Source organism: Myotis davidii, unplaced genomic scaffold, assembly GCF_000327345.1.
Source record: "Myotis davidii unplaced genomic scaffold, ASM32734v1 scaffold44, whole genome shotgun sequence".
NCBI lineage: Eukaryota > Metazoa > Chordata > Mammalia > Chiroptera > Vespertilionidae > Myotis > Myotis davidii.
In genome coordinates this window covers 4,620,574-4,631,990 of record NW_006299705.1, presented here as the reverse complement: position 1 = coordinate 4,631,990, position 11,417 = coordinate 4,620,574, and the positions used below count along the sequence as shown (strand labels likewise).

The window sequence follows — 11,417 nt, the reverse complement described above, 5'->3', positions numbered from 1 at the left end:
CGTCCCTCTCCCAGTCTGGGACCTCTGGCTCGTAATCACTCGCCTGCCTGCCTGCCTGATTGCCTGTAACCTCTCGCCTGCCTGCCTGATTGTCCCTAACTGCTCTGCCTGCCTGCCTGCCTGATCGCCCCTAACCTCTCGCCTGCCTGCCTCATCACCCCTAACCTCTCACCTGCCTGCCTGATCACCCCTAACCACCTCTGCCTGCCTGATCACCCCTAACGACTTCTGCCTGCCTGCCTGCCTGATCACCCCTAACTGCTCTCCTACTGACTTGATCGCCCTAACTGCTCCCCTGCTGGCCTGATCACCCCTAACCACCTCTGCCTTGCCCTGCACCGGGACACAGGATTCCCTCCTCCGGCTGGTCATAGGCACTCAGGACCCAGGTTTCCCTTCCTCTGGCCGGCCACAGGCACCCAGAACCACAGGGACTGTGAGGCGTGTGGATTGTCCCTCTCCCAGGCCACAGGCGCAGGTGCAGCCGCTGGCACCCGGGACCTCGAGGCGGGCGGCTTGTCCCTCTTACGGGCCGCAGGTGCAGCCGCTGGCATCTGGGACCGTGGGGTGGGCAGCTTGTCCCTCTCCCGGTTCACAGCCTGGCTGGTCCCCATTCCTCTCTCGCGAGTTCATTTGTGCCTGGCTGGTCCCCATTCCTCTCTTGCAAGCTCATTTGTGCCTGGCTGGTCCCCATTCCTCTCCCCGCAGTGTTGAGGGTCTGAGCCATTACAGCATGATGGCGTGAGGGCATGACAACCATTTGCATATTAGCTTTTTATTATATAGGATATATATATGAATGGGAGTTTCCAAATAGAGAAAGGCACATAAAGAAACAGAAGCATTGCCGAAACCGGTTTGGCTCAGTGGATAGAGCGTCAGCCTGCGGACTGAAAGGTCCCAGGTTTGATTCCGGTCAAGGGCATGTACCTGCGTTTCGGGCACATCCCCAGTAGATGTGCAGGAGGCAGCTGATGGATGTTTCTCTCTCATCGATGTTTCTAACTCTCTATCTCTCTCCCTTCCTCTCTGTAAAAAATCAATAAAATATATTAAAAAAAAAAAAAAGAAACAGAAGCATGACCATACATACTCATTCATAAATTCATCAAACACTTATTGACCAACTATAATGTATCAAAACCTGTTACAGATACTTGGAATATACTGATGAACAAAACAGGTAAACATCCCTACCACCTTCACAGAGATTACATTCTAGCAATGAAAGTTAAACAATACGTATATTGAACACACACATTGTAGAGTATCTTAAGAAAGCAATAAATTTTATGGAACAACAACACAAACAGGATAAATGGGTTGTGAGTAAAGGTGGAGTGGGGGTTTTACAAATGTGATTAGGAAGTGAAGAAGTCAGCCTTGCCAATATCTGGGGTAAAGATCATTTTAGGCAGAGGGAATGGTCAGTGCAAAGTCAGGAGAATGCCCAACATATATGAGAAAGACCAGTGTGCTGGTTAGGAATACATGAGGGAATAGAGTGTAAGGAGATAAATAACAGAGATATTAGAGACCAAACTATAGGTTATTTTAAGGACTCTCGGTTTTTACCATAAAGAGTTCTAATCTGGGGACTGAAATGATCGACTTTTTTAAGTAATCTGGCTGCTGAGTTGAAAATAAATGAAAGTGAGGCAAAGATAGAGGTATGTTAGGAAACCACCACTGCAGTAATCCAGGCAAGGGATGACCACAGCTTAAGCCAAGTCATGACTATGAAGATAAGGGGTCAGTTCTGGATGTATTTTTAAGGAAGAGCCAAGAGGATTTCCTGACAAAACAGTGTGAGAGATAAGGAAATGGAAATAGTGAAACAGTACCAATGTTTGGGACTAACCAACCAGTAGGACAGAAATAAGAAAGAATGAAAATGAGCAGATTTACAAGCATGGGATTCAGTTCAGTTTTGACATGTTGAATTTGCAATTTCTAAGACATCCAGGTAGACATATCTAGTAGGCAGTTGAATATATGAGTCTGGTGTTCAGAGCAGTGGTCTGTGTTGGAGATGTAAATTTGGAAGTCACCAGCACATAGATAGTATTTAAAGCTGTAAGATTGGATGAAATCACCATTTGAGTGAGCATAAATAGATAAAAGCAAAGCCCAACTCCTGATACACTCCAGTATTTGGGGTTAAGGGGAAGGAGTACAAGAAATACCAGCAAAGGAAAAACTCAAGTGCTCTGAAAGCCAAATGAAAGTGTCTCAAGAATGTGATACTGATTGAATGTTAGTACTGATTATAGACTGAGTAAGACTAAGACTGAAAATTTACCCTTGGATAAGGTAATGTGGAAGTCAATGGCTACCTTGACAATTGCATTTTGGTACACTGTTGGGAACAAAACCCTTATTGAAGTATCTGTTAGGAGAAGGGACTGATAAAAAAATAAAACAAGTAGACAACTCTTCAGAGGAGTTCTGCAGCAATGGGGAACAAAGAAAATACTTCAGAGAAGAAATGGATACCAGAATTGGATAGAAAGAAAATTAGGTCAAGATAAAGTCTTGATATAGAGTTACAGTAATCAAGACAGTATGGTATTGGCTTAAGCACAGATATATATTAACACAATAAAACTGAGAATCCAAAAAGAAATCCTTACATTTGTCATCAATTGATTTTCACCAAGACAATACAATGAGAAAAAAAGTCTTTTCAACAACTGGTGCTGGAACAAGTTGATAACCACATGAAAAAGAATGAATTTTTAAACATATTTCTTACCATACACAAAAATTAACTCAAAATGGATCATAAACCTAAATGTAAACTCTAAAACTATACACCTCTTGGAAGAAAGCACAGTGGTAAGTTTTTATGGCCTTCAGCTGGGCAATGGTCTCTTACACATAAAACCAAATATATAACCAACCTAAGAAAAATATCCTGAGAAACAACCAAGATGGCGGCACAGGTACACACCTGTACTTGCTGCCTCTTACAACCACATCAAAACTACAACTAGCCGAAACCGGTTTGGCTCATTGGATAGAGCGTCGGCCTGCGGACTGAAAGGTCCCAGGTTCGATTCCGGTCAAGGGCATGTACCTGGGTTGCGGGCACATACCCAGTGGGGGGTGTGCAGGAGGCAGCTGACAATGGTGGGCCGCAAGGGCAGAAGGTTGATCTGTTAGGCCCTAAAGCAGCTGTGGGCAAAATAAGGCCCGCAGGCTGGATCCGGCCCGTTTGAAATGAATAAAACTAAAAAAAAAAAAAAGACCGTACCCTTTTATGTAATGATGTTTTCTTTGAATTTATATTAGTTCACACAAACACTCCATCCATGCTTTTGTTCTAGCCCTCTGGTCCAGAGAACCCATTTTGGCCCTTGAGTCAAAAAGTTTGCCCACCCCTGATCTAGAATCACAGGAAAGCTGGCTAAGTGGAAGTTCTACAACTAGAAGGAAAGAAAAAAGTGCACTGAAGCTGGTAGGAGGTGCAGAGGCCCACGCAAATGGGCTGGCAACTGGGTGCGCTGTTGTTGTTTTTTCAATCGGGAGGGAGATACAAGCTCCCGATTGCTCTGAACTCCAGGCGAGACTCTGGGGACCCAGACTCATACAGGGAGAAACTGGACTGTCTGGCATCAGGCCAGAACACGAGGGCGGCTTTCTCTCAGAGGTGCTCGCAGCAATCATTGTTCCTGCACAGGGCCACGGGACAGAGAGACCCAGGGACCGCTCCCGGGCAGGGCTGACTGACAGCCATTGCTGTTTGCTCCACCCCGGTGATTCCCTGAGACCCCACCGAAGCTGTAAGAAGAGGCTTTTGCATATGAATGGCCTGTTCTTTTGCAATCTAAAACCTAATAAACTGCAGCTGGGTCAAAGAGAAGGCTTTAGGCAGCAGCCTGCATTGCTTCACAGCTGGGCCTCATCTGGGCACTTACAAACCCCAAACAAAGAGGAGGAATCTGCAGATCGCTCTGTAGCTCCTGCTGGATGGCCTCAGGCAGTGGCTGACTTTGCACCTCCTTGGAGATCCAGAAGCCAGTGTACCCAGTGGTCAGTGTGAGACTATACCAGATTACAACTCTGCACATCCATAAGTGACACACTCAAGGGGCAGACTCAGTGAGCACCAAAGCCCCACTGTAGCAAGTACTGCCCCATAAGGGTGTCTCCAGCACAGAAGTTCTCCCATTGTAGAAACAGCTGGTCCTCACAGCCAACTGGCCTGGTGGTCAATTCCTCCCAGTGATACCAACAGCAATCAAGGCTTAACTACAAAACTGTGCACACAGCCCACAAAGGGGTGCACCACGAGTGTCCACCTTAAGTAATTGAGGAGGCTGAGCCACTGGGCCCTACAGGACACCTAGCACATAAGCCACTTTATCAACACAGGGAAGCAGCCAAAATTCGAAGACATAGAAACTGGTCACAAACGAAAGAAATGGAGGAAAGCAAACTACTGGATACAGAGTTCAAAACCACAGTTATAAGGTTACTCAAGAATCTTCTAGAAACCTTCAAGAAATGTAGTGAGACCTTCAAGGATATGAAAAAGGACAAATCAGAAATTAAGCATACATTTACTGAAATAAAGAATAATATACTGAGACCCAACAGCAGACTAAAGGATCCCCAAGATCAAGTCAAAGATTTGAAATACAAAGAAGCAAAAAACACCCAACCAGAAAAGAAAAAAGAATCCAAAAACATGAAGATAGTCAGGAGCCTCTGGGAAAACTTCAAGCGTACCAACATCCGAATTATAGGGGTGCCAGAAGATGAGAGAGAGCAAGATATTGAAAACCTATTTGAAGAAATAATGACAGAAAACATCCCCTACCTGGTGGAATAGACCTACAAGTCCAGGAAGCACAGAGAACCCCAAACAAAAGGAATCCAAAGAGGACCACACCAAGACACATCATAATTAAAATGCCAAGGCCAAAAGACAAAGAGAGAATATTAAAAGCAGCAAGAGAAAAACATTTAGCTACCTACAAGGGAGTACACATACGACTGTCAGCTGATTTCTCAATAGAAACTATGCAGGCCAGAAGGGAGTGGCAAGAAATATTCAAAGTGATGAATAGCAAGAACCTACAACCAAGATTACTCTACCCAGCAAAACTATCATTTAGAATTGAAGGTCAGATAAAGAGCTTCACAGATAAGAAAAAGCTAAAGGAGTTCATCACCACCAAACCAGTATTATATGAAATGCTAAAGGGTATTCTTTAAGAAGGGGAAGAAGAAGAAGAAAAAGGTAAAGATAAAAATTATGAACAAAGTGACAACAAATACATATCTATCAACAAGATATGTATATTTTTAGATCAACATATCTAAAAATCAAAATGAATAAAAAAATCTGATGAACAGAATAAACTGGTGAATATAATAGGATCAGGGGCATAAGAAAGGGAGTGGACTGACAATTCTCGGGGGGGGGGGGAAGGGGGGGGTGCGGGAAGGGACTGGAAAAAAATCGTACACCTATGGATGAGGACAGTGGGGGAGGGGATGCTATGGGGGGTGGGGGAGGAACAACGGTCATAATCTGAACAATAATTATTTATTTAAAAAAATATCCTCAGGTGAGCATGAAAATTTTTTTTTAATCAATAAAAAGAAATGAAGTACTGATACATGCCACAATATAGAACCTTTAAAACACTGTGCTAAGTGAAAAAAAGGAGACACAAAGACCACATATTGTAGAATTCCATTTATATGAAATGTCCAGAATAGGCAAATCTATAGACAGAAAATAAATTAGTAGTTGTCTAGAGCTGAAAAGGGAGAGGGAATGTGAAGTGACGGCTAAATGGTAGAGTTTCTTTTGGAAGTGGGAGGAACAAAAATATTCTAAAATTAGAATTTGATAATGCTTGTGCAATTCTATGACTACACTAAAACCACTGAATTGTACACTTTAAATGAGTGTATGTTATATTAATTATATTTTCAAAAAATCTGTTAAAACACATGAATAGATTTTTGTGGGGGTTTTTTCCCCTCAGATGGAAGAAAACACAACATACTTTTTATAGGAATAATCCAGCAGAAAGTGAAAAAAACAAATGATGTAGGTGGGGGCGATTTAGCGAAGTTCTTAAGGTAAGGAGGTATAGAATCTAGTGCACAAATAGAAAGAATGGCTTTAGACAGAAGCACAGGTAGTTCATCTGTAAATAAGTCAAGAAAGCAGCATATATGAGTGTAAATGCTGGTAAGGTAGATGTGATGGTAGAAGTCCTTGCATGTTCTCTATTGACTGCTTTAACTTTCTCAGTAAAATAAGCAAGGTTATTAGGCAAGAATGAAGATGGGGAAAAGGCTTTAAAGATAAGGAAAGAAGAAGAAGAGAGTGGACAGTTAAATAACTAGAATATTCAGCACAATTCAGAGCTTGTCGTGAACTAAAAGTGAGACCCTTCAGCATGGTTTCTCCAACCACATTTAGCTGCTAGGGTATGGGCAGATAATACAGTTGTATTTAACCAGTGCTTGGGTTTTAGCCAAGGGATTATGTTAAAATAAGGGAGTAGGGGGAAGGCAAGGAGTTGAAGATGCATGCAAGGGAGTGATAATGACTGAATGTGGAATTTAAATTGAGAGAAAACAAGAGGTGAATAAAGGGCAGTGGCAAAGTAGGATAAACAAACTAGAGTCCTGGTAGAGTTTAAAGATGTGTTGATATTGAGGAACTAGAGGAATGACAAAAAAGAACCTGAATTTAAAATTATGGAAGAGTAAGTGACTATAATGAGTCTAGGACAGGGGTGGGCAAACTTTTTGACTCGAGGACCACAATGGGTTCTTAAACTGGACCGGAGGGCTGGAACAAAAGCATAGATGGAGTGTTTGTGTGAACTAATATAAATTCAAAGTAAACATCATTACATAAAAGGGCACGGTCTTTTTTTTCAGTAGTTTTATTCATTTCAAATGGGCCGGATCCGGCCCGCAGGCCGTAGTTTGCCCATGGCTGGTCTAGGATATGACCAGAGGAGTGAATGACTTGAGATAGCATGGAAGACAAAAATCAATGGAAGAAATGAGGTCAAGGCATTGAGAGGCAGAATACTGAGTATACAACCACTAAGAATTCAGAATAAGAATAGAGTTAGAGCCCGGCTGGTGTGGCACAGTGGTTGAAGGTCAACCTATGAACCAGGAGATCATGGTTCAATTCCCAGTTGGGGCACATGCCTAGGTTGTGGACTCGATCCTCAGTAGAGGTATGCAGGTTTTTGTCCTCATAAACAGACCAGTTTCCACAGAGCAAAAGAGAAAACACTCATAGAAAAGGATAAGAATACATGGGATTTTGATGAAAATGGACTGTGAGCCAATTGTCCTCTCATCATTGATGTTTCTATATCTCTCTCTCGCTCCCCCCTACTTCTCTGAAATCAGTAAAAATATATATTTTTTAATTTTTAAAAAATGTTAGAAAGAGTAATGGTAAATCAAGAACTAAAATTAAGACATTTTCAGAAAGAGAAATGAGGGGTAATAAAATTTAGGGCTCAGTAGATGATAGCCACAAAGAGTAGTGAGACCCAAATATAATCTGATGACATGAGATTCAAAGGTATTTTTTAGAGAAGAAAAAGGAAGAATGTCTGGAAGCAGAAATGAGAAATAACATATCTACCGCACCTTTATGCCCAATTGTCTGAGAACTATGAGAGAAAAAACAGCTAGTTTTTAAGATGATTGCAAGGACTGTTTACATCTAGTCTGCCTTATTTGACCTTAGATTAAACAGACCTGCTTATATTCTGCAGTCTGCGGAGAGGTTAGCAGTACCTGCAAGGACTAAACCCACTTCTTTTGCCCCTGTTCTCACCCCTGGAAATAAGAGTGGGTTCTAAAAATTGTATGAGGAAGGGCCCAAGCTTTCTGGAAGAGGAAGATAGGGGATTCGCTAGGGTTCTCTAGCCCCTGGAGAGCTTGTTGCTTCTTTCCACACTCAGAGTGGTCTCTGGAGCTGCTGGCCTGCCTCCCCATGCAGGGAGCAATGGGCTGCCCCATGGCCACCCTCCACTCTGTTTAAAGGCTGCCAGAAATCAGCTTCAGTGGAGGCTAAGAACCTGCAACCAGGATTACTTTATCCAGCAAAGCTATCATTCAGAATTGAAGGTCAGATAAAGAGCGCCACAGGTAAGAAAAGCTAAAGGAGTTCATCACCACCAAACCAGTATTATATGAAATGCTGAAAGGTATCCTTTAAGAAGAGGAAGAATAAAAAGGAAAGAAACAAATTATGAACAACAAATACACATCTATCAACAAGTGAATCTAAAAATCAAGTGAATAAATAACCTGATGAACAGAATGAACTGGTGATTATAACAGAATCAGGGGTATAGAAAGGGAATGGACTGACTATTCTTAGGGGGGAAAGAGGTGTGGGGGATGCGGGAAGAGACTGAACAAAAATCGTGCACCTACGGATGAGGACAGTGGGTAGGGAGTGAGGGCGGAGGGTGGGGTGGGAACTGGGTGGAGGGGAGTTAGGGGGGGAAAAGAGGAACGAATGTAATAATCTGAACAATAAAGATTTAATTAAACAAAAGAAAAAGAAAATGGACTGTGACATTTAGAGAGCACAATAGGAAGGTTCAGAAATTAAGGAAATAGAAGGGTACAGAATAAAGAATGTGCAGAGAACCATGAGGATTAAAATCCAGGAGATTAAAAGCACCCTGGGAGTATGGGACTTCTTATAGAGACTGACATAAATAGGAATAAAGGGCATAATGAGAGTGCTCAGAGCATCTTCAAGCCCGGTTACTTCCCAGTATTCAGATCCTCGGACTTTCCTCACCTCACAGCATGGCCCCCAAACGCCAGTCTTCGCTTCCACCCAAAATGAAGAAACCAAAAGCGCCTCCAGCCCCCAAGCTGGAGAAGAAGCCAACCCCTCAGGACTTGCCAAACGGAGAAAAAGAATAGCAAGAAGCAATTGAACATATTGATGATGTACAAAATGAAACAGACTTAATGAACAATCGAGTGAGGAGATTTTGAAAGTGGAACAGAAATATAACAAACTCCGCCAACCATTTTTTCTGAAGAGGTCAGAATTGATCCCCAAAGTCCCAAATTTTGGGGTAACAATATTTGTCAACCATCCACAAGTGACTGCACTGCTTGGAGAAGAGGATGAAGAAGTGCTGCATTATTTGACAAGAGTTGAAGTGACAGAATTTGAAGATATTAAATCAGGCTACAGAATAGATTTTTTTTAAATGAAAATCCTTACTAAGAAAATAAAGTTCTCTCCAAAGAGTTTTATCTGGTGATTCATTTTCAAAGTCCACTGAAATCATATGGAAATCTGGAAAGGATGTGACGAAACATTCAAGTCAAACACAGAATACAGCCAGCAGGAAGAGACAGCATGAGGAACCTGAGAGCTTCTTTACCTGGTTTACTGGGCATCCTGATGCAGGTGCAGATGAGTTAGGAGGAGTCATCAAAGATGACATTTGGCCAAATCCATTACAGTACTATTTGGTTCCTGACACGGATGATGAAGAATGGAAAGAGAAGATTATGATGATGATGATGATGATGATGATGATGAAGAAGAGGAAGGGTTGAAAGATATTGATGAAGAAGGGATGAGAATGAAGGTGAAGATGAAGATGATGAGGGGGAAGAAGAAGAAGTTGAAGGAGAAGATGACTAATGAACACTGATGGATTCCAACCTTTTTTAATTTTCTCCAGTCCCTGGGTTTGCAGTCTTCCCCCTCCCTGCCCTCTCCCCCACCCCCTTGTGCTCAGTCGCTTTGTTTTTGAGGTCTCTTTTCTCTCCTTTACACAATGGTTCTCACCTTATTTGGGGGGCAGGGAGATACCTTCAGCAGAATACAATGGGAAAAGACACTGTGCCCCTTTCTGTTCCACATTCATTTTTACCCCTTCCTGTCTTAAGAAAAACGTTATGAAATCAACACCACCATGCTCTGTGGGAAAAAAGAAAAACCTTCTGCTAACTTAGCTCTGCTGGAAGCTGGAGGTTCCTAGGCCCCAGTGTAGTAGTGCACAGAATTCTAGTTTTGTTCTTCCTTTCTCTATATACTGGGCTGAGAGATTACACTATGTCTCTATGTGAATATGGACAGTTAGCATTTACCAACATGTATTTGTCTACTTTCTCGTTTAAAAAAAGAAAAAAAAACTTTAAAAGAGGGAGGTAATAGAAGGTCAGCAAAAGGTGGGTTTGAGATGTTTGGGTGGATTAAGTGGGCATTTTGACAACATGGCTTCTCCTGTGGCATGTTTAATTGTGATGTTTACTGGACATCCTTGCAGTAAATACAATTCTCCTAATGATGATTTGAGCCTTGCCACTCGATGGGACAATCAGCAAAACCTATAGGATCTTATTCGGAATTGACATTTCTCTATTGTAATTTTGTTCCTGTTTATTTTTTTTAATTTTTTTTATTGATTTTTTTACAAAGAGGAAGGGAGAGAGATAGAGAGTCAGAAACATTGATGAGAGAGAAACATCGATCAGCTGCCTCCTGCACATCTCCCACTGGGGATGTGCCCGCAACCCAGGTACATGCCCTTGACCGGAATCGAACCTAGGACCCTTGAGTCCGCAGGCCGACGCTCTATCCACTGAGCCGAACCGGTTTCGGCTCCTGTTTATTTTTAAATTTTATTTTTGTTTCACTGGAAAGATGCTGCTGTTTTAAACGTTAAAAGTGTACAAGTTGCTTTGTTACATACAATAAAACTAAATGTGTATATTAAACAAAGGAGGGGGGGTGATAATGAGATTAGTCCTGATGAATTCAGACAAATGTTGTGGGTAGAAGGGATAGATGCTCAGGGGGCTCCACTTTGACCCTTTTAAATGGATGTGAAGAGATGATGAGCAACATATTCTTATTTCAGTGTAGTGTACAGACCCTAAAGTGAACCTTAATGATTATCCCCTCCTAGAGTCACATCTTTGAGTACAAGCAGGTCCATGACTTGTTTCTAACCAACAAAATATGATATATGTGATGGGATGTCATTCTCTTGGTTATGTTACATTATATAAGACTTCATCTTATCAGACTAGAGTGACAGATATTCTGAAGACCTGCTGAAGTTAGGTGAGCATCAGGAGAAGGCTACATGCAAGGAACTGTGGATGGCATCTATGAACTGAACGCTATCTCCAACTGATAGCCAGCAATGTCAACAACTTGAATAAGCTTGGAAGCAGATTCCTCCACAATCAAGCCTTTAGATGAGAATACTGCCCAGATAACACCTTGATCACAGCCTCATGAAACCCTGAGCAAGTGACTCAGTTACTGATTCACAGTAACTGTGAAATAATAAATGTGCAGTTTTCAAGCTGCTAAGTTTGTAGTGATTTGTTATACAGCAATAGAAAAGTAATGTATCTAG

General features: G+C 42.0%; 1 protein-coding gene and 1 pseudogene across 2 annotated transcripts in view; one reads left to right on the top strand and one right to left on the bottom strand.

The window, feature by feature from the left end:
* The window catches only part of SCAMP1 (secretory carrier membrane protein 1), a 66,725-nt gene that overhangs the window by 33,971 nt on the left and 21,337 nt on the right, over nt 1-11,417 (bottom strand). The gene's annotated exons all lie outside the window — the stretch shown is intronic.
* Nucleotides 8,735-9,730, top strand: LOC102773403 (annotated as a pseudogene).